General features: G+C 45.5%; 1 long non-coding RNA gene across 1 annotated transcript in view; it reads right to left on the bottom strand.

The window, feature by feature from the left end:
- Positions 1-19,305, bottom strand: part of LOC310892230 — a 68,925-nt gene extending 49,620 nt beyond the window's left edge. Inside the window, exons 1-3 of the long non-coding RNA XR_014577973.1 lie at positions 19,160-19,305; positions 16,907-16,979; positions 10,203-10,254 (exon numbers count right to left, since the gene is read on the bottom strand). This is a non-coding gene — a long non-coding RNA (uncharacterized lncRNA). The remainder of the gene's footprint in view (positions 1-10,202; positions 10,255-16,906; positions 16,980-19,159) is intronic.
- Between the last annotated feature and the right edge of the window lie 850 nt (positions 19,306-20,155).

Below are 20,155 nucleotides of genomic sequence, written 5' to 3'. Positions count from 1 at the left end.
ATTTATTTATTTATTTATGTAAGAGAGAAAATGAGGTGTTTTCCTGCTGAAAATCCTCACTGTGGTAAACTCCCACTTTCTAACTGAGGAACATTTTTATCTGAACTATATGAGTGCATTTACTTGAGGTCACTTTGTCAATGAGAAAAATGTCCTGTTTTGAAAGGGAACTGATGCCTCAAGGCTTAAGACAAAGAGTGTCTGTATAGCTTATGGACTCCTGAGTTACAGGCTGGCGCAAAATGACCCATTTATGACACGAGAAACAGCAAGGGCCACTAAAAAACATTTGGTTTCTGTGATTAAATGAAATGCGTTTATCAAGCCCCTAAGGTGCATATAAAAGTATGAGATCATGCCAAGTATGTAAGAAGACTGTCTTCTAACATATGGGCAAGGTTCAAATAAAGACTCCAGCAACAGCATCTAGAAGAAAATGATGCCATCTTCTTTAAACATCCTTGCATGGTCTGAAAGCTGCTTGTCCACCAGTGGACCAAGAGCTATCCTTGCCTTCTCAGACCACCGAGGCAGGTGGCTCCAGACCAGAGGGTCTTCTACCATACCTGTGGCCCAGAGGCTGCCAGCCCAGATAGTTTCCTCCCGGTTGCGGTGCCAGATGCACCTGCAGGATTTGAAGAATATAGGTCTTTAGGCAGAAAGCTAATCTCTTGAATTTTATCCATTAATTAACTAGATGCCGACTGCAGAGTACAGGTGTTTGGCGGTTTCATGGGACACACACCACAGAGTCAGCAGCTGCTGTTATATTACCTGAAACTGCCAAATGTTCCTCACTTTTACCCCAGCACAGAGGTCTCTACCAGAGGTGACTGAAATGCTGTGACTGTCTGTGCTGCAACGAGATTTTGGTCAGCCCTAGCTGTGGAGGTGGCTGAAATCTCAAACTGATGAGCTACAGCTGAACTAGCTGTTAGGTTTAGGACAATGTGGCCCCAGCTGTCTTTGTGCCTAGTGTCTGATATGACCTCAGGGATGCCCCATGGGACCTGTGCCAGCATCTGTGCCACCACCGTGGTGCTGGTGAGCCCAGGAGGAAGGAAGGATGGGGGCTGTAGCAAAGGCTCACAGACCCTGAGCCACCCCTGCCCCAAAGTAGGGGTGCATCACATGGGTTATGGTGTTGTGGTGGGAAGGAGGGAGAGGTTTGTTCATCCTCCACAGAATAACACAAAGGTCTACAAAGTGGCACAGCATCCTCACATCCCAACCCCAATCCTCTCAGGGCCCTGTGCTTGAAGCAAGTTTTGGTAGCCCATAAAAATGGGACTGAGGGAAGCAGTAAGGGAATGGATGGGAAGAGAGGGAAGCAGATCCAAATGCCACAGCTCTGGTAGCATCACGTGCAGGAACTGGGCAGCTGTGAGTGGCTTCAGATGAGCAAGATACTCAAGTTTCAACACAGTCTCCCTTCCCTGAGTGCCCTTTCCCCAATCTGTTCTCCCTTCCCTGGCTTTGTCTATATTGGAGATTCTGGTCTGCAGGTGGGAGGTAGCTGCTGGGGATTGCAAATTGAAACCATTTCTGGACCCATTTCCTCTGCTTTGCCACCTGCAGACACCACTTTAAGGGGAAAGATCTTAAAAAAGGTGTAACAGATTACCAGAGATGCCCATTGCCCTGTCACAAGCATAGCACAGTTGAGAGGAAGCAGTGGCGAAACTCCAAGAGGATATCCAGTGAGCATCCAGGCTTGAACTTTCAAGGGAGAACTAAGAGAATAATGCATCCAGCTCCCACAGAGCTCCCCTGAAATCCCATAACTACTGGCTAAGACTAGATCTAGTATTCATCCACCTAGTTTGTCTGCAGCAGGATACGAAGTGCCTGACGTAGGCACAGCGCTGACAGAACAGCAGGGTTCCCTGGCGAGGCCACCAGAGCAGTGAACAGACAGCCAGGTCTCCTTCCCCCAACACCTCCAGCTGATTAGCATGCTCAGGAAAGGTTTTGGATGTGCAAGATATCTGTAAGGCCTTCTGCCAGCTTTTCGCCAAAGCACGGATTTTTCATGATGCAAGTTATCGCTTTCTTCTAGTAATTATTGATAATGCTCTTGGATGAATTACAGACATTTAAAAATGAGTTAGATTGTATGTGTGTCTGTCTCTACCGTCCCCTTTCTGTTTCACCACCACAGGATCTACGGCTTTGAAATGTTGATACATATTCATTACAGCTTCTAAGACTTGAAAGGCATAGCTAAAGGGAGAGCTCTGATCAACAGGAATGCGAAAGCGGCAGTGAAAGCAGGATATGTGACTGTAAGCTCAGTGAGTAAGCAGCATCTGAGCAGTTAGTGCAGTGCACAAGGTACCAGGAGTTCTGAATTCTGGCCTGGCTCTGCTGTCTCTGATGGCTGTGGACAAGACTGTGCCTCGGCTCCCCTAGCTGCAGGATAGATGCAGCAACTCTTACCAGCACTCTGAAGCATCATGCTACAATTAATGCAATCTCAAACTGGTTGGCAAATGAACCCAGCTATCACCATTCTTGTCATTTCCATTTGTCAAAGTGATGAATCTGGTGAGAAATTATTCAGTGAAAAAAAATAAATAAACAAAGCCAGAACAGGTACCAAAATTCCTAAGAATTTTTCCAAGAATTCCTAAACTAGAAGCTAAAGCAATGCTGAAAGGAAGTCTGGAGGGATCTTCCAGACCTGTTCCTACAGACAGGGATGTGGTGAGAAAATGCAGGTGAAATATGAGCTTGTGTTACTTAGGGCCATTGCAACAGTGCAGGTGTGAAAGGCAAAGCAAGCTGTCTTTGTGCCAATGGGGTGGCACAGTGTCAGTGCTCTCATCTGGCTCTTTTCTCCTTTTCCGCAGCAGTTCCTTGTGTGCATTTCTGTGATGTGAAATTGTGTCTAGCACGAGAAAGCTTTTGGCTAGTGGTCTCCATTTAGGGGAAGACAGAAAATCACACTGGATAGGAATTCAATTATTAATTTGGAAAAATCCTTCCTAACTGCTGTTTAATCAGAACTACCGAGAAACTTTGGCTTTTAGTGAGCTAGCACTATTTCAATAAAATCAGTGCAGCTGAAAAATTCCCAAGCAGGCCTGGCTGTGACATCTGAGCAGTCCTGCCTCTCCTTGACACAGCTTCAGAATACAAAGCTGTTGCATTCGGGACATCTTCAAGCTCTTGGGTGAAAGCTTATTCACCTGTTAAAACTGCCTAGACTACTCCTTTAGTGCCTTTGCAATTGAAACACCACCTGCAATTTTCCTCTTTCTTCTTGAGAACCTCTTTGTGCTTGTGCTAAATATGAGGCTGGTGAAAAGTATTGAAGTAACAGCAACAAGCATCAACACAGAGCAGGTTTAATACCAGCAATGCTTGGGTAAGCTTTTTCCTTACAGTTCCTGATGTTAATATGTCTCAGATATTTTCCCCAGAGATGAGAGAGTAGCTTGCAGCTTGTTCAGTTTCTAGCCTCTCTGCCAGGCTTGCCAGTGAAAGAGGGAGACAGTTTCCAGCAGTGGAGGTATTTCTGACTTTCACTGATTGAGTAGGAACTGGACTGAGACTGAGTTCGTTTCCTATCGGCTGACAGCCAGTCAGCACTTGATAGAAATTTGCAGTCCCTGCTGGTGTGGGCTGGATTCATATTGGCAAACTCTACATGAAAATGCTGTCTAACCCAGTACTAAATTGTTGATGCCAAGACATCCCCCATCTCCTCATTCATTTTGTAGTCATTATGATGATAGCCCTTTGGTATAAAATAGTTGGGGATAAAATGGTATGGAAAAGAAAAAAAGAGTAGTCTTAGGTACATAATGCAATTTGTTGCAGTGTTGGCTGGCTGGAGGGCTGCTCCTCAAGCTGTTCAAGAGGCAGCAGCCAGGGCAAAGGAGCAGCGGTTTGGAGAGTGAACCCGGCTACCTCACTGCTGGGATGCCCTTAGGGCAACACCACCTTGGTTTCCCCCACACAAGACTCTGAATACATATTTCGGTGTCCTTTGTTGAAAGGGACTAACCATGCCCCGAGTGTTATTACAGCCACTCCTTATTGAGGTCATGCCTGTGACAGCTGATGCTCCTTCATAAACGATCACAAGTAAATCAGTGGCTTTGACTTACAGTGGCAAGATAGTTATGTTTGATGACAGACTGCTTTAATGTGTCTTTTATCAGCGCCTTTCTTCCCAGATAAGGAGACTGTCAGAAAGATATCAGCAGTGGTTTAGGGAGAGCCGGCTGCTGCTGGTTTAAATTAATAGAAGGGCAACCTCCGTTCGCATCTCTTGGTGGGAGGCGCTAGGGGAGGCTCAGCCACAAGGACCGTGTTACTCATGACACCAGCGTATATGCTCCAAACTACCAACTGCATTGTTTCTGCCAAGTTATTTTTTGAGGATAGATTACACTCCAAGCAGGCTGCATATTCCCTTCTGATAACAGGCCTCCTCATTTCACAACATCCCTGTCTGCAAAGTCTGCCAGGCTCAGACTGCTCAGGAGAAAACAAGCCCTAACCTGGAGCAAGGGGGTGGAAGTGACCGTAATGCTGGAAGTTGTTTCAACCAGCTAGCCAGGAAAGGACTGCAGTTTGAGAACAGCTGTGTCTCCAAAAAAAACCAACCTGTGAGTCACACAGGAGATCACAGCTAAGTGGCATACCAAGCACTGGAGCTGCTATGGACTATCAAAGTAGACCCTGAATTTCCAGGTCCTAACAGACCAACGCCGTATAGACCAGGGCAGATACAGATGCCCATGGAGAGCAGTGCAGGGTGCCAAAAGACTTAATTCAGACAAAACCACAACGTGGCTCCTTGTTGATAGTGGGGGAGATGGGAACAGTAAGGATGGGAGTGTGAATTCCAGGCCATTAGGAACAGGGATAGCAAATACAGGCTAGTAATTAAAGGAGCTACTTACATGTTGTTATGGGTGCTGTGATAATGTATAGCTGTGGGCAAAGAGAGGTGGCATGGGAAACAGTAAAATAAATCTTTATGAAAGGAATTCATTGCCCATGCAAGAGTGCATGCATATGCCAGAGCCTGGATCTGTGCCACTGGCTGCCTTCCCAAACCAGTGCACAACAGGGCAAGAGGGAAATTACAAATCTATTTCACCAAGATTCTGGCGAGGGCAGACAAAATGGACATACATTTTTGCTCAGAAGGGAGAGGCCAGCATGTTTTCTTACCCATTCAGTAAGTCACAGAACCAAAAGAGACAGCATTCTTTTCTCACATGGACAGTATGTCTTCCTCCTCGCAGTGCCAGGGCCTGCCTCTGGCAGGCTGTACCAGAGGTTCATAAAGCTGAGCTGGGGGGCCAAGTCCACCACTGGTTCCTCTTCATATCACCTCATTTCAGCTGTACATGAGGAGGACAGGAGGTATGTGAGCTTAAGCTGCCTTCAGTCCAAGTAGTGTGCCTCACTCTGCATGTACTGGTGTACACACATACTGTCACCAACCCCAGCCTCAGGCAGCAACAAGTTTGTCCCTGTTGGCAAGGGGCTGTACTTCCAATGTGCTGAAAGATGGCTTCAGAGTCTTCTGCAGGTCCCTTCTTCCATTCAGCCTCCCGCTGAGGGAAAATTGCTTCACTGACCAGGAAGACATAGCTAAGGTCACAAGCCTTCTCCATCACTAATGTCCATCATATCTGTGATTGCAGCTACTTGAGGGAAGTGAGTCTTCCTGGCTGTCTTCGAAATTCAGTTTGATGCATGAGGGAGCCCTTAAACTATGCCCACAGCTCTCCGTCTTCATAATCTAACATAGGTCTCCTTCCTTTTCTTCTCTGGGGGGAGCAGAAAACTAAACTGTTGCTATCTCTAACTTTAATTCATTTATATATGTAATAGCTGTTTCTCTGAATTGCTAGCACAAGATCAGTTCTCATTACACTGAACAGAAAGTTTCTCTTTCCTATTCTCACTTTTAATATTAGACACAATGAATTCTTATGTCAACTGGCTTTGGGCAAGAAAGTCATCAGCAAAGCAGCAGAGGAACATGAATATATATATACATATAGTGTGTGTGTGTGCATGTGCATGCATGCGTGTCTGTAGATCACCTCTGAAAAATAAAATCCTTCTGTATGCTAATTTTTCTCTTTGAGTTTCCAAGACAACAGCAGTTCTGCTCTGTGCTGTCCCGGTATAACTCCCTGGTCCCCTCTCTTCAGAGCCAGCTTTAGTTTGTAAACACACTGTGCTTTTTTCTCCATTTCTGCAGCTTTTCCACGTGCTTCTCATTGCTCATACTCAACAGTCCTTTCCTGGGAATCTGTGAATACCAGTACACAGAAAAGTTATCCCAGAATAAGCTATGTGAGAGCCTGCAGAGAGCATCAACCACTCTGGAGTAATGGCCTGTGTGAACTTTCTTTCTCCATGTTGCATGTATAGTAATAACATTACCGGGATAACATTAGTATGGGATACCTTGTCCAGCATCTGTATCCAAAAGCTCAAAGATGTTCCTAGGCATGGACTTTCATTAATTAGTACTCTGGGAGGTATCTCAGTAACGCATAACAGTGCTTGTGCCCCAGATCATGTAGTAGGATTTAGGAGCAATTTTTTTCCTAGACTGGCACAATCACTTAATAGTTGTCATTTTTTTTCATAGGCAGGTACCAGCGGACATTCATCTTGCCACCTCTGTTTATCCTTTTCAGTGTGGGGTTTCCTGGTAATACAGCTATGCAAGGAAAGTATGCAAAAGCCATAGAGCAATGCTCACTTCCTTTCCCATTTTCCTGTGGTACAGGTCCTTCAAGTGTCAGAACTGCTCACACCCTGTGAAACACAATTCCAAGGGCTTATTTTGCTACACCTTGCCTGAGAAGGTGTTCTCCAGCCCCTGAGATCTCACCCTGAGGAACACTTCCCTAATTTTCAAACTATTCTCTTCACTATTGCCCCCTTCATTTCTGCTGTGAGCATCAGTCCAGCTCCTTTCTTCCTTAGCTGAAAACTCAAATCATTTACCAATCTCCTCCCATTTATCTCCTCTGTCCCCCAGCAAATGTTGCCGTGAAAGATATTGATCAGTAGGGAAATCAGGGACAAAACAAGATTCCTGAATACTGCTAGGAGGCAGTGGCTCAGATTAAGATTTAAGGAGGCTTCTTCTCCACCGTTGCTAGTAGTTCTCATTTCTCATCAGTCTAGAAGAGAAAACTCACTACCTCATGGGGCATGAGAGTGCTGGTGGGATATAATCAAGTGCTTATGAAAGCAGTCCGGTTCCTGCGGTGTTACAAGAAAGCACAGGAAAAGAATTGAATAGCTGCATATTCTGCGAAGAAGCTGTGAATCAGATGTTCCTGCTTATCTTTATCCAGGCTTTATTTTCCTGCTTTTTAAAATAAGCTTGCATAGAAAAGCAACAGAAAAGCAGACCCCAGGTCCAGGCCTGGTTTAGTACAGCTTGGATTTGGTGCATTCAGAAACCTGTCCAAATTTGATACAGGTACATACAATTCTGAGAAATCCCCTTGGAAATGGAGTTTTTCTTCCAGAAAGCTGGCAAAAGTGGTCATATTTAGTGGTGAGAGGAAATGAACAAAAATGCTCCAGAATACTGTCCAAGGTTATATCTATACGCAGCAGTGGAAAAGTGATAAGCTGCACCGCTAGACATGGGGATTCAGGGAGAACAAGAGTTTGCAGAAAAATATATATATGCTTATTGGCTGCTACAGATAATCACTCCAGAAATTTTCAGCACCCTGACAGATCCCAGACCTTCAAGCACAGTAAGCTGGTTATTACATCTATGCACTGTGCTCACACAGAACAGTGAACAATCAGACCAGCTAAGAAGCACACGTGCACTCCCTCAGTTCCCAGCAGTGCTGTATGCAAGACTAACAGCAAAGTGGTTTTGTCTACAGGAGCATGCCTTGGGATCACACATCACAGACCTGCACCTTAACCCAGCTTTTAACGGTGTGTATTTAAAAAGATCAGGAGATCAAATACAAAGATAAATAATACCACATAAAAATGAAATAAATACTGAAAACTCTTATGTGTAATATTGCACAGCATGGATCCAACTGATGCAAAACTATGCTGTTTGTGAGTGTTTTAGGTCACTGCCTTTGCCAGCCTTGACTTGAAGGGAGATAGCTGAGGGGGTCAGGAAGGGAACAGCTTGATTCTCACCTTCTGAGAAACAGCTTGGCAAGAGCTATTTGCCCGAGATACAAAGCTGCATCTGAAAAACTTTGTCCCAAAGTAGGCAAAGCCCAGTCTGAAGACACTCTTCCTACCAACATTAGTGCTGCCTGCTTTCTGTAGCCCCACAATTTTATGTGGAGCATCAGGTCTTATGGAGCATTGGCCGTATGTTGGCAGTCAGTTTTTAAGGACCAGGCTCCAATTTTAAAGAGAGCTGGAGATTTTTATATAGGCCTTTAAGGAACTTTTTAGAGTTCAAGAAAAGATTAAACTGCCCTACAGATATAGGCAATGTCCTATTTTGGCTGGATATTGTCTAATCACACTTCAGAAGAGGGTCAAGCACTATCCAAGTCTTCTGTCAGCTCTGTTCACACCTGGTTGTCACTAGCAAGTGCAAAGGTCTTCAACAACGCTATCTGTCGGGGCAGGAAACAATGTTCAGTGAAAAACAGCTCTTAGTGAGTCTCTTGCAGCTACATGTACAACTGGCATCCTCAAAAAGGAAGCATGTGCTTGTGTGATCCTGAACTTACTACTATGAATTAACATACTTTTCCCTACTCTTGCAATAGCCCACAGTGGGATTTGTAATATATTGTGAAGACACCTTTTATAAACTGCTGCCTGTAACAACTGAAAAGATTAAAATCACCAAAGACTAGCTGAGTTGTGGATAAGAATTTTAACACATTTTACATGTGGGGTTTTGTATTGGGAGCAGACATTTGCAGCCCCTGTTTAGAAATCTTTGTTGAAGCTTTCACTTGGCTAAACCCAATAGTGTCAATTTTTACCCAAAGTATTAAATTATCTCAGCATTTCCAATAAAATAATTACAGATCAGGCTGACATAAGAACTTACTCAGCTTTCCTGGGTTACAAAAATGGTTCATCTAGCCAGGAACATGCATCCAGCGGTAAATGGAAGAAAATACTTGGAGAGTGCTTCTTCTTAAGAGAGCACAAGTCACATGTATATCTGTAACATCCAGAATACTCTGACATCTCCAGCAGGATTGAGATTTCTTGATCCATTGATATCTTTATTGACCTCAGCAGATTCCCTTTCCCTAAACCAGTCCAGACCCCAGTTAAGCCCATGTAAGAAAGCATATCGCATCCACAACATCTGCAGCTAAGATCTCCACACATGAATGATGCATTTGAAGAAGACTTTGAGTGTTTCAGCTTGTAGTGTAATTCACTGCTCCCCTGTTCTCATACCAGAAAGCAACCACACTCCATGCCATTTGTGAGAAGGCAGAAAGGGCCCTGGCTCACCACTGGGCACATCTCTCCCAGTAGGTGCAGAAAGCCCCTTGACTGGACACACTCACCCCAAACCCAGGAGCTCACTTAAGCACTAAATCAAAGCCAGGCCCAAGAAATGTGGACATAATGAAAGGGTGTAGTCAGGATACCCTTCAGAATATCTAGCTCCTCATTGCTGGACTAGTTCATTGCAATTCTTGGCAGCCCTTGTGGGTTGATACCTGCTTCTTTAACCCACTTTGGCAGGCTACCTACGCCCTGAAGGAGCCCAGGATCCAAGGGTGTCTCTATCATGAGAGATACTGGTGCCAGCCACTCTCTGGTAGTTACAAATCAAAAGCACCTCTTTCCTCTATAGTATTCTTTGAAGTCAAAGGCCGCAAGGATCTTTGTCTTTGCCTTGTGTCTCCTTTCAGCTCCAGCATGCTCTTCACTTGCACCAGATGATGCTCACCGAGAGCCAAGGGGAGAGGCATGCAGCTAGACTGGGAAAGGCAGGGTGAGCAGGACACATCCCACATGAGTATATAACAAGAAGGATGTGGCAAATGTTTCAGTTGGCTCTGAGGCCAAGTAAGCTGAGCTGAGGGCCGAGCAGTAAGCATCTCTGTCCATCTCTATTCACGGATCAGCCCAACAAGTATACAATATTTACCATTCTGGGATAATCCCATACCTAATTTCAGGTGTGATGCAGGAAGAGCTATGATCAGATGTGCTGAACAAGCAATACAAACCTTAGCCTGTGGAGCTCAGCTTATTCTCCCTTATCACTTCTCTCCCGGTAACCTAAGGTTAAAATAAATAGTATAAGGCAATTGTTTGTTGGAAAAGGGAATTAAACAACATTCTCTGGGTGTTATCTGCAAGCTTCTCTCACACAAACACCAGCAGCATCCACATGCACTCACATACACATACACACACACAGAATCTACTTAAAGGAAGGGAGCTGTTTGAAAATGTCAGCTACCTGTAGTCATTTTTTTGCCCTCAGAGCCACAGAAAATACAGCTTGTCAGGTCAGGACCACTATTTGTATAAACTCCACCTAATAGACAATTGTTTTACCCATCCTAAAAAATATCCAATGCTGGCAATTCCCACAGTTTCCCTAGGCCATCTATTCCTGACCTCATATGCACTTTCTTTAGCCTTAAAATTTGTTCTAGTATTTAGCCTAGGCTTCCTTTACTGAAATTTAAGATCAATACTTCTTGTTTTATCCTCACTGGAAAAGAAGAAACTAGTTTACTCCTTCTCTTAGTAGCATTTTCCTATATATTTTAAGATCTATGTTTTGCTATTCCTTCTCTCTAGCCACAGTCTTCTCTTCTTTAGCTCCAACAACCACAAATCTTTCAGTCTTCCCTCACAGGTTGTGTTTTCTAGACCACAGATCGTTTTTATTCCTCTTTTCTGCTGTCCTCACCAGATAGCCTGCATATATCTTCACGTGCAGCATGCAAAACTGGAGGCAGTGTTTCAGCTAGGCTTTACCTGCTCAGAGCAGAATATGACCTATTATGTTACATGACTTGTATAGCCTGATATGATGTCTGATGTCTGGTTTTTTTTGGTGGTGGTGGCGTGGTTTTTGTTGTTGTTGCTGTTTTGTTTTGTTTTGTTTTATGACAGTGTGGCATTTCCAGAATATGCATAGGGATCTTCAAGTCTTACTAGGGACTTATTAAATGGGACAAATAGTTAACACTTTAAGAGGAAGAGGTGACTAGGTACAGTGGCCAAGAAGGAAAAAAGGCAGAGCTTACAGACTTATGTTTTGATCTGGAGGAATGATCATTTCCTTGTACAATTTTCTGGCACTACTAGAACAGTGGATTGGATTTTGAATGCTGCATTGTATTTTGGATGCTGAAAGCCAGAGAGAGATTGACAGCATCAAAGAGAAATTCATAGAAGGACAGCAAAAATGATCAAGAACTTATAGAGAGAAAAGCAACAAAAAGTAATTCTCTACAATTTAATCAAGTGATAATTTCATGGGAGGATTACAGATTTAAACAAACCTCAAGGATGGAAGCACAAACAGTGCAATGGTTTTGAGTATTGAAGGACAGGAAGCAGATGGTCATAAGCAAATGCATTGACATAAAATTAATGAAAACACCATTTCAGTGTAACCTGGCAGAGAATGGGATCTATTAGGCAGAGGAATAATTTTCATAAAAAGTGATGGAAGCCCCACTGCTTGCAGAATTTGAAGCCATACTGGACACAAAAAATAGTTGGTAGACAGCAAGGGAAAGGTCACTGGAGCAATCAGAACTGGAATATTTTATCCAAGAAATACCATTCCTGTTTTCAAAGAAGAAAATCTATAGATTATTTATATATCAAGGGAAAGACCACTCACTTCCAACCCCACTGCCATGGGCAGGGATGCCACCCATTAGATCAGGTTGCCCAGGGCATCATCCAACCTGGTCTTGAACACCTCCAGGTGCCAGCATGCCTGGTCTCTCAAAAGTGCATCCAATACTGTAGAACCCAAAACCTTGAGCATGGCACCAGTCTTGCAGCCAACCACTCACTTGATCCGTTCATCTTCTTCTTAGGCCCCTGTCACCAACTGGGAGGACAAAGGAGAAAATCACTTGTGCCCCAATCCCTTCAACATCTTTCCAAGGGACTTAAACTGCTTTTTGATATTTCGGAGTTTCCTTGTCGCAGCATCGCTTGATCCTATGTGAAAAAGTAGGAAGGGGTGGTAGTCTTTGGGACTCATCACACATGGTAACCTCCTCATAATGTCATGAATATGGTCCCCAGGCAGGCAGCAAACCTCTCTGGAGAAATTGTCTGGATGGCAAATGTGTGCCTCAGTGCCTCTCAGAGAGGAGTCTCCAATGACAAACACCCTTCATGCCTTTTTTGTGGCACTGGTTCTGATGCAGGTGGGACACTGAGCCAACTTCATGTGGTCTGGGCCGCTCTTTCGATCCTCAGGAAGTCTGTTTGGGGGTAGGCATCTGCTGGGGAGGTTGTGCCTCCCCCCCTTCCCTCCTCCCAAGCAGATCACCTCAGCGAGTGACTGTAAAATGGCGGCTACGCCCAATTTAAATGGCCCGCTGCTGCTCCTCGCTCTGCCCTCATGAGGGCTGCCGAGGTCACCAAGAAGTCCTTGTCTGACATTGGTGAAATTAGGGAAAACCCTACAAAAACTACCTCAGGATTCCTAAGGCAGATGGCAGTTTTTGTTTTACGTCTAAGCTTGTCACAGACAGGAAGAATTTGCTGCAGATCCATTAGGAGCTGAGTTAAAGCAAGTGTGACAGCAATGAGACAGGTGAATTTTTTTCTCTGATTCTGCTGCATCATTTGTTTCCTGTGAGCTGCACTTTCTGGGACACCAAAATGTTTGGTGAATTCAAGCTGAATTTGCCAAATAATTTCACATGAAATGAGACTAAGGAGAGGAAAGAGGCTGTTAGTGTCAGCATGGAGATGAGTTCAGTCCCAACATGAGGAGTTTGAACCCGCATCATTCCTACTCCTGAAGAACATGGCTGAGCCACCAGGCCGTAATCCTCCAAACTAGGCCACTGCCAGTCTTTCCAGTTTTGGCTCTCCCAGTTCACTCTCACATACTGAGAAGGAGGAAATGAATATTTTGTTACTTGGTCCTCATGTGACAAAACTGTGTGACAACAAGAACTTTTGGTACTCTTGCTTTCCTCCAGCTCGGGGGGGGAAGCCTTATTCTGAATCAGGCAGAAGACAGATCACAATCTAAGCCAGTATGGACACCATGGTCTGCCTTACTAGTTTTACGGTTTAGCATGGGAATGATGAGGAAAAGCCAGAGGAATCTGGAGAAGATGATGACAGAAAACTGCATGTCCAGCAGTTGCCTTGCCCCCTCACACCATGAGCCCTGGTGGCATGGGGTGGTGCAGGAGACAGCTGCCATAAGGCTTGAGGAACAAGACATGGAATGAATGCTTTGTACTCCTCCTACACAGAGGTAAATGGCCAGGCTTTCCTCCAGCTATCGTGGCCTACCACCAAAATGCAGCATGACCTCCCCTCCCAGTCCAAGCAAAATTCTTGTGTGGTAAAACTGACAAGGAAAATTCAGATTTCCTTATGGAAACCCCAGTCCCTGCTACTTCAAGCTGTATACAAGAAGCCATACACTTGTTCATATATGTGCAGGCTCACACGTGTACCCTTCATCTCATGGCCTGCAGTTAGGGCTGAACTGCAGATTGCAGGGTGGCAGCCCTTCAGAGATGGGCAAAGCCAACTCTGCCTAGACCAGAGCACAGGGTGCCCTGGGCCCAACCTGCCACTATTTGTCATGGTCATCTTCACAGCGGAAGACAGGGCTTCATAACTCACACCAGGTGGCAGTTCTCCATTCCTGGACATTTATGCTCTAAGTAAGCCAGCTAGTTTAGTTTTTGTCATGGGTGTTTTATTTTTTTTGGCAAGATCAGCTGGAGTAAAATGCTGTTCGCACATCAGCAGGCTTGTCATGCCCTCCCTGTCACATCAATCAGAGGGTCTCCGTGGATTCAGACTGCCTTGCCTTGTGTTTCAGCACTGGAACAGAAAGTCCTTTCCCCTTGTGTCTTTTGTCCTCTTCGTGAATGAGCGGCCAGGTTGTTCTACCACACACTGTAGGACGGCAGGAGATATGAGCCTCAAAGCCCCGCTGCACGAAGGAGACGCTCAAAACGTTGCAGAACAACGGGGTGAGTGAAGCCACATCCTTCATTATGCCTGGATTTGTAATCAAGGCTGACTCCAGACAGTATAGTTAATCCATGCTCCCCGAATCTCAGCTGGAAGAAAATGGATTAGCTTTACTGACTCTGCTGAAGCTGAAGCAATTTACCCTGGCTGAGGATCTGATTCTTATCCTCGCCATAGGTTACTGTGTGTGTTTCAGCAAACAGCACAAAAGCATGATTTTCGAGCTGACCAGGGGTCAAACATGGCTTTTGGGCTGGAGGGAAGCAGCAGAACCTAATCCAGGCAGTACAATTTCAGTGTGCATTGAGAAACACAGTGCCAGGGAAAATTAAAACCCTGTGTCACCTCATGCGGTAAAACACCCCCCATCTCCCACCCCAGCTCCTGCAGCTGAGGCACCTTTCCTGCAAGCACAGTTGGTGGCTTCCTCGATGCAGGCAAGCCAGCAGAGCTCCCAGCCTGGTGGGGTGATGTTAAGCAGTACTGCAGGGCACACTGCAGGGAACATGCAAAGTTGTAAATGAAAGTCTTCCCAATTAGGTCAGAAGCACACAAGCACACACACGTTTCTGGTCTGGGGTAAGCTGCTGTCCTACAGGCTAAGGTGGTGTTAAAAGGCAAACCATCATGTAGGGGTCAGTAAAGGATTGCAATGGGTGAAACAGCACATGCTTGTAGGGCACTGCTAGCTGCAGAAAGGTGTGAGTAAGGGCCAAGGAAGAGGCCTGAGTCAGAGAATGACAGGACTATTGTGAAAAAGGCTCTTGAAGCTACAGGGGCAATTCTGAACCACAAGCACAGAACCGTAAGTAAGAGAAGATTTCAGAATACTTGTGAAGTGTTAGCATACTGTTTCTGAAAAGTCTGCATAGCTGGGACTCCATAAGACAGAAATGTGCAATAGTCAGGACAGTAAAGGTACAGCTTGCAAGATTTCAGTGGGGCAAGTCACTGTAGCAAAGGACTAAGTAGTGGAATCATGACGATCCTGTGGGTTCTAGCTGGAGGTGCAATGCTAAACCAAACTAAACACTGTGGGGGACACACATCTATGAGATTAAAAACAAAAAACAATACTACAATTTTAGCTGTAAGTAGAAAGATGTTTTTTGGAATCTGCAGACACTGGAAGTTCTGGTGCAGAAGAATATGACTGTACTGGGAGTGAAGGACTGTTGACAATCCTCCCCTGATAGCTCTTCTTGGATAACCTGTGGCAAGGGAATAGCTATGATGCACCCTCTCCACATCATGGTAGGATCCAGTCCTTGTAAGAGCACAGACATGAAGAGGAAAGAGCAAAGGGAAAGTCTCTCAGGGGAGATGGGGGGATATCCTGTAACATAAAACTGTCTTGGATAAAGTATTCAAAAGTGCTTGATAGGAAAAGACCAAATAGGACCCGATAATATTCTCTTAATGAGGCAATTTAGCTGCCCATAATTCTGTCCTGTGCATTGTGCTCTCCCAGCACAAAAGTTCAAAGAGTTGTCACAACAGGCCATCAAAGGAGGGTTTTATAATGAGTCATATTTCTTAGGGACTCAGTATGGGGCAGATGTGCTGAAAAGAGCAGGAAAGAGGAAAATATAGGATACAACGAGAAACTGGTCATCCAACTAGATAGACACTAAGCCATATTGCTGCTTAGTATAAAGCAGTACTGTACTAAAATCAGTAGAGCACTTCTGTAGACCATGGTCAGTTCTGGTTTAAGAGTGGATGCACTTCAAATTCAGTTTGACATCTTTAGTGAAGAGACTTTAGAAGGTTTCATTTCCTCAGTTCCCCCGCAAGCAACTGTTTCCCTGCTGCTCGAGGAAAATAAAGCTTTCCCTGCCCACCTTGAAAGGAAGGCCTGGATTCAATTAACTGGCAGAAAAAATGCTTTTCTCTCTCTCTCTCTTTCCTTAAGACAGTGGCTGTCCTTACACACGAAGGTCACCCACAGCATGTTAGTCAGGGGAAAGGTACAGAGCAGGGGAAGCTCACGCTGCAGCAGCTGCCACCTCGGTAACCTCCACAAACACAAACATCAATTGTGCAGAGAACGGTAACTGTTTTAAATAGGTTAAAAAATAAAGCCTGGTTATTTAATTTAGCCTACATGCTAGGTGGGTCAATATCTATCACTCTCTCCCCATCCTTCTTCCCCACCCCTCAGGTCTCTAAGGGCAGAGGTTTAAATCCCAGCTGAGGAAACAAGGCATGCTTCATTTAGTAGCACCGCAGCAGGGTTTCTGGGGATGTCATGCTTCTGATGAGACATTAAATCAAGGTAAATACTAATCTCATGGGCATCACTGCTTAAGAAGCACGAGGAGAAAAAAATAACAAAACCTTCATGGCTCTTGTGCTTTGACCTCTCACTACAGTGTAATTCCTCAAAGCAAGAAAGCTCAGCTGCACATGGAACAGGAAGTATCAAGGTTTCTGACTGCCTGGTTGTACTTTTTTGTTTGTTTGTTTGTTTGCTTTAGGGGGAGTTTTATTGTGAATAAAGGGTTCTGTTAAAAATCAACAACAACAGCAACAAAAACAAAATTTTCATCAACAAGAGTAGGCGGATATTGTCCCAAGACTCTGTTTAACATTCAGGCCACACAACTGCCCTCTTTTCTCCTTTGCACCCCTCATTCCCTTGCTCTTTGCCCTACAACCTCCCTCTCCCCTTCCACCCCCCCAGCACGCATGCACCCTCCCACCCTCTTGCCCTTACCAATGTTGCCCATTTTTCCTCTCTGATGAATTCAAACACTGCTAGAAGGTCTGCAGCTCAGGTCAAGCTGAACCTGCATGGCAATACCACAACATTTCTTTTACGTGTAAGAAACAACAGGTAAGACAGCTGCAGTATTTCAGTCTCTTCTTCCCTTCTCCCCAGCCAGCCTCCAAGCACTCTCCCAGCATGTGCATGTTTTTCTCTTTGAAATACTTGTGATGCACCTGGTAGTTGCCGGAGATCCCTAGTGCAGTGTTTCAACAAAAAAAAATCTTTTTTTCATGTGCAGCTACTTCACAGTAATTCTTGTTTAATAAAAATGCTGCTCTGTGAGAGAGACTGAACTGTCCCAAAGACAAACAAGGAGGCAAAGTCTTTCCTGCCAACAAAGTCCTTACAGAGGTGTTCTCACTTGGCTTAGATGGGAGCGCAGAGAGCAGAGGGTAGCAGCTTAGATCATGTCAGGTTAAATAAACAATACATTAATTGGGTTGCCCCCTCCAATTCCCCTAATTTTCTGTCAGAACAAACAAACAAAACAAATAACAATAAAAAGGCCATAGTAGTTCAGCTTTACTTTTCTATTTCTGCATGTCTTGAGCAAGAAATTGTGCTCAGCAAAGTCTGTAATTAATCATGCCAAAGCAGGGATTAAAATGCTGCAATATTTAGTCTTAGATTTCATTTAGTTTTAGCTCCAAGGGACTTCCAGCAGCCTTTGCTCCCCCAGCATGATCCCACTTGCCCCTCACTTTGATTCCAGCAGGTGTCAGAGACAAAATCATAGAATCACAGAATGGTTCGGGTTGGAAGGGACCTTAAGGGTTCATCTACTTCCAACCACCAGACCAGGTTGCCCAAAGCCCCATCCAGCCTGGCCTTGAACATCGCCAGGGATGGGGCATCCACAGCTTCTCTCAGCAGCCTGTGCCAGTGCCTCACCACCCTCTGAGTAAAGAATTTCTTTCTTATATCTTGAATCTACTCCCTTTTAGTTTAAAGCCATATCCTACACAAGAACCAGCATGTGTGGAGGAGGGAGCTGCGGTTTCCCAGGGGCAATGAAGAACCCCATCCAGCCCCAGTTTGTACTGTAGGGGTGGTGGCAAGATGTAGGCACCTCACCACACAGGGCCCCAGCTCTGCGGCCAGTACGTGTGCAGTGACAGGGCAGAGGTACTACTGTGCCCGCCGTATGTGACAAAGGTCCACGTGTGACAGCACAGGTCCAGTGCAGGCGTTGCTGTATCCCATCACAAGCACACCTGATGATGAGCAGGGAGAGGTTTCCTCTAAGGAAGCAGGCAGAGTGCAGAGCGAAGGAAGAGAAAAAAAACATATCATTGTAATATTTTGGGTTATATTTTTTGATGGGTAAAAAAAGAGCACTCAAAGCTGTTTGATATCATCGCTTTGTGAAAAACAAACAATTCCCTTCCTTCTTCCTCTGTCATGTGGAATTAACAGATAGAGCTAAAGCCAAAGCTACTGATTTCATTAGGCGTACACTAGGGATGAATTTCTCCCTGCATACCAAGCATGTCATTGCACATGTTTAAAACTTTCCTTTGACCATGTCTCTTCAATTACCTTCCCATCTCTGCGCCTCCCTAAACTCTTTGAACAAGCAGCTATTAAGCTCCTGAGCTCCTCAGACTCACTCCTAGAGCCCCTCCATCTGGTTTTCCTCCCTTTCCATCCTCATCCAGAAATCTTACACTGGGTATTTCCTGACTCACACCTAGTTTCTCCCTGAAACCATGCTGCTGCCCCAGGTGCTGCTGTTCATTCCCTTCCTGATAGCTTCTCTCTGCTGGAACCCTCACAGCTCAGACCTTCATTCTGCTTTTTTTCCCCCTTTTAACCTAATCTGCATAAGACCTTCATGCATGCACATGGCCCCATTCCAGGGACTCTGAAATATCTTTCTCTATCCTGGACCTTCCCATGATCTTCATTCTCATGTGTTTGTTCCCCAGCACCTCTTTAAGGTTGTCTCATATTCATCAGGCTCCACCCCCAAAATCTTGGGGCTATACTCTCCACTATTTGTGTTACTTACTTTTGCTAAAAAGGCTTCTGTGCTCACGTCGTCTGAACCTGACACTTGGCAGCCACCCTCAACCCTTCCCCATTGCGGAAAGTGGCTGATTTCTTCAGCACTATCCTTCTTTCTTTTGCATTTGCTGCTTTCACATCCCTCCCAGCAGCCACGCCAACACCTTACCAGCAGTAAAAATTATCTCCCACCTTGATGGTGATTTCCTCATGTTTTTCATCCTTCCAGTCACTCCAATTTGTCTGAAGGTCTGCTCTGGGGCATCCTGCCATGCCCTACCAGTGCAAGATGGTGGCTGAAAGAGCCAGGATGTCAGGCACTAGAGAGGCTGGTGTGATTCTTTGCCAAGCTTGAAAAACCATAGAGAAAGTTTATGAACCTCCTGGGACATCAGGGCAGCTTTATCCATCTCTCTGGTGACTCCTGCTGCCTGACTGAGCCGTCAGGTGTTTGACTCAGGAAAAACACTGACCACATCCCCTGGGAGCCATGCCCAGGGCTCTCAGGGCTGGGGCTTTGGCTGGGGCGTACGTCCAAAGGAGCCCACGTGGAGACTTCACATGCCTCCTCATTCTCACCTGCCTCTGCCCAAGGAGGATATTGTGAAATGGTTTTGGCTGGCTTATTCAGCGCTGCTGAAGTCTGCAACAGCAAGATTTGTAACAGCAGACTTAGCATACATCCCCCGCGCCCGAGCTTATCAGCCCTGTAGGGACTCGAGTGCCTTTCAGGCATTACGTGTACCGGTGGCTCTCTTTGTACTACCCAAAGATGACAGAGGAGCGGACTGAATGAGTGTGCGAGCATATCCGCATGACGTGAACCTGCTCTCCCCGTGCCCGTGCTCTCTGTCGCACACAAAAGCGCTCACGCCAGCCGCCGAGCATCCCTGCTCCCGTGGCACACGCGGCACACCCACCCTCTGCTCTGCCTCTCCCCTCTCCCGGCAGCTCCGCTCCCATTCACAGCCGCAGCCGTGCCCACGGCCACGCTTTCTGCACACAGAGCCTGTCTTTTTCTCCCAGGCACACCCACCCCTCGCACTCCGCTCCCTTTGTCTCTCCTTTCCCAGCTGCGGAAACTCGTCCTCCTAAAACCATGTGCGCACACCCCAGCTGGGTCTAGCCTTGAGCTCCTGAGATGGAAGGAGCTGGTTCCTACCTAGGAAGCAATGCCACTGCTTGCTC

Source organism: Anser anser, assembly GCF_964211835.1.
Source record: "Anser anser genome assembly, chromosome: 1".
NCBI classification, from domain to species: Eukaryota; Metazoa; Chordata; class Aves; order Anseriformes; family Anatidae; genus Anser; species Anser anser.
This window is presented reverse-complemented; position numbering and strand designations above follow the sequence as displayed.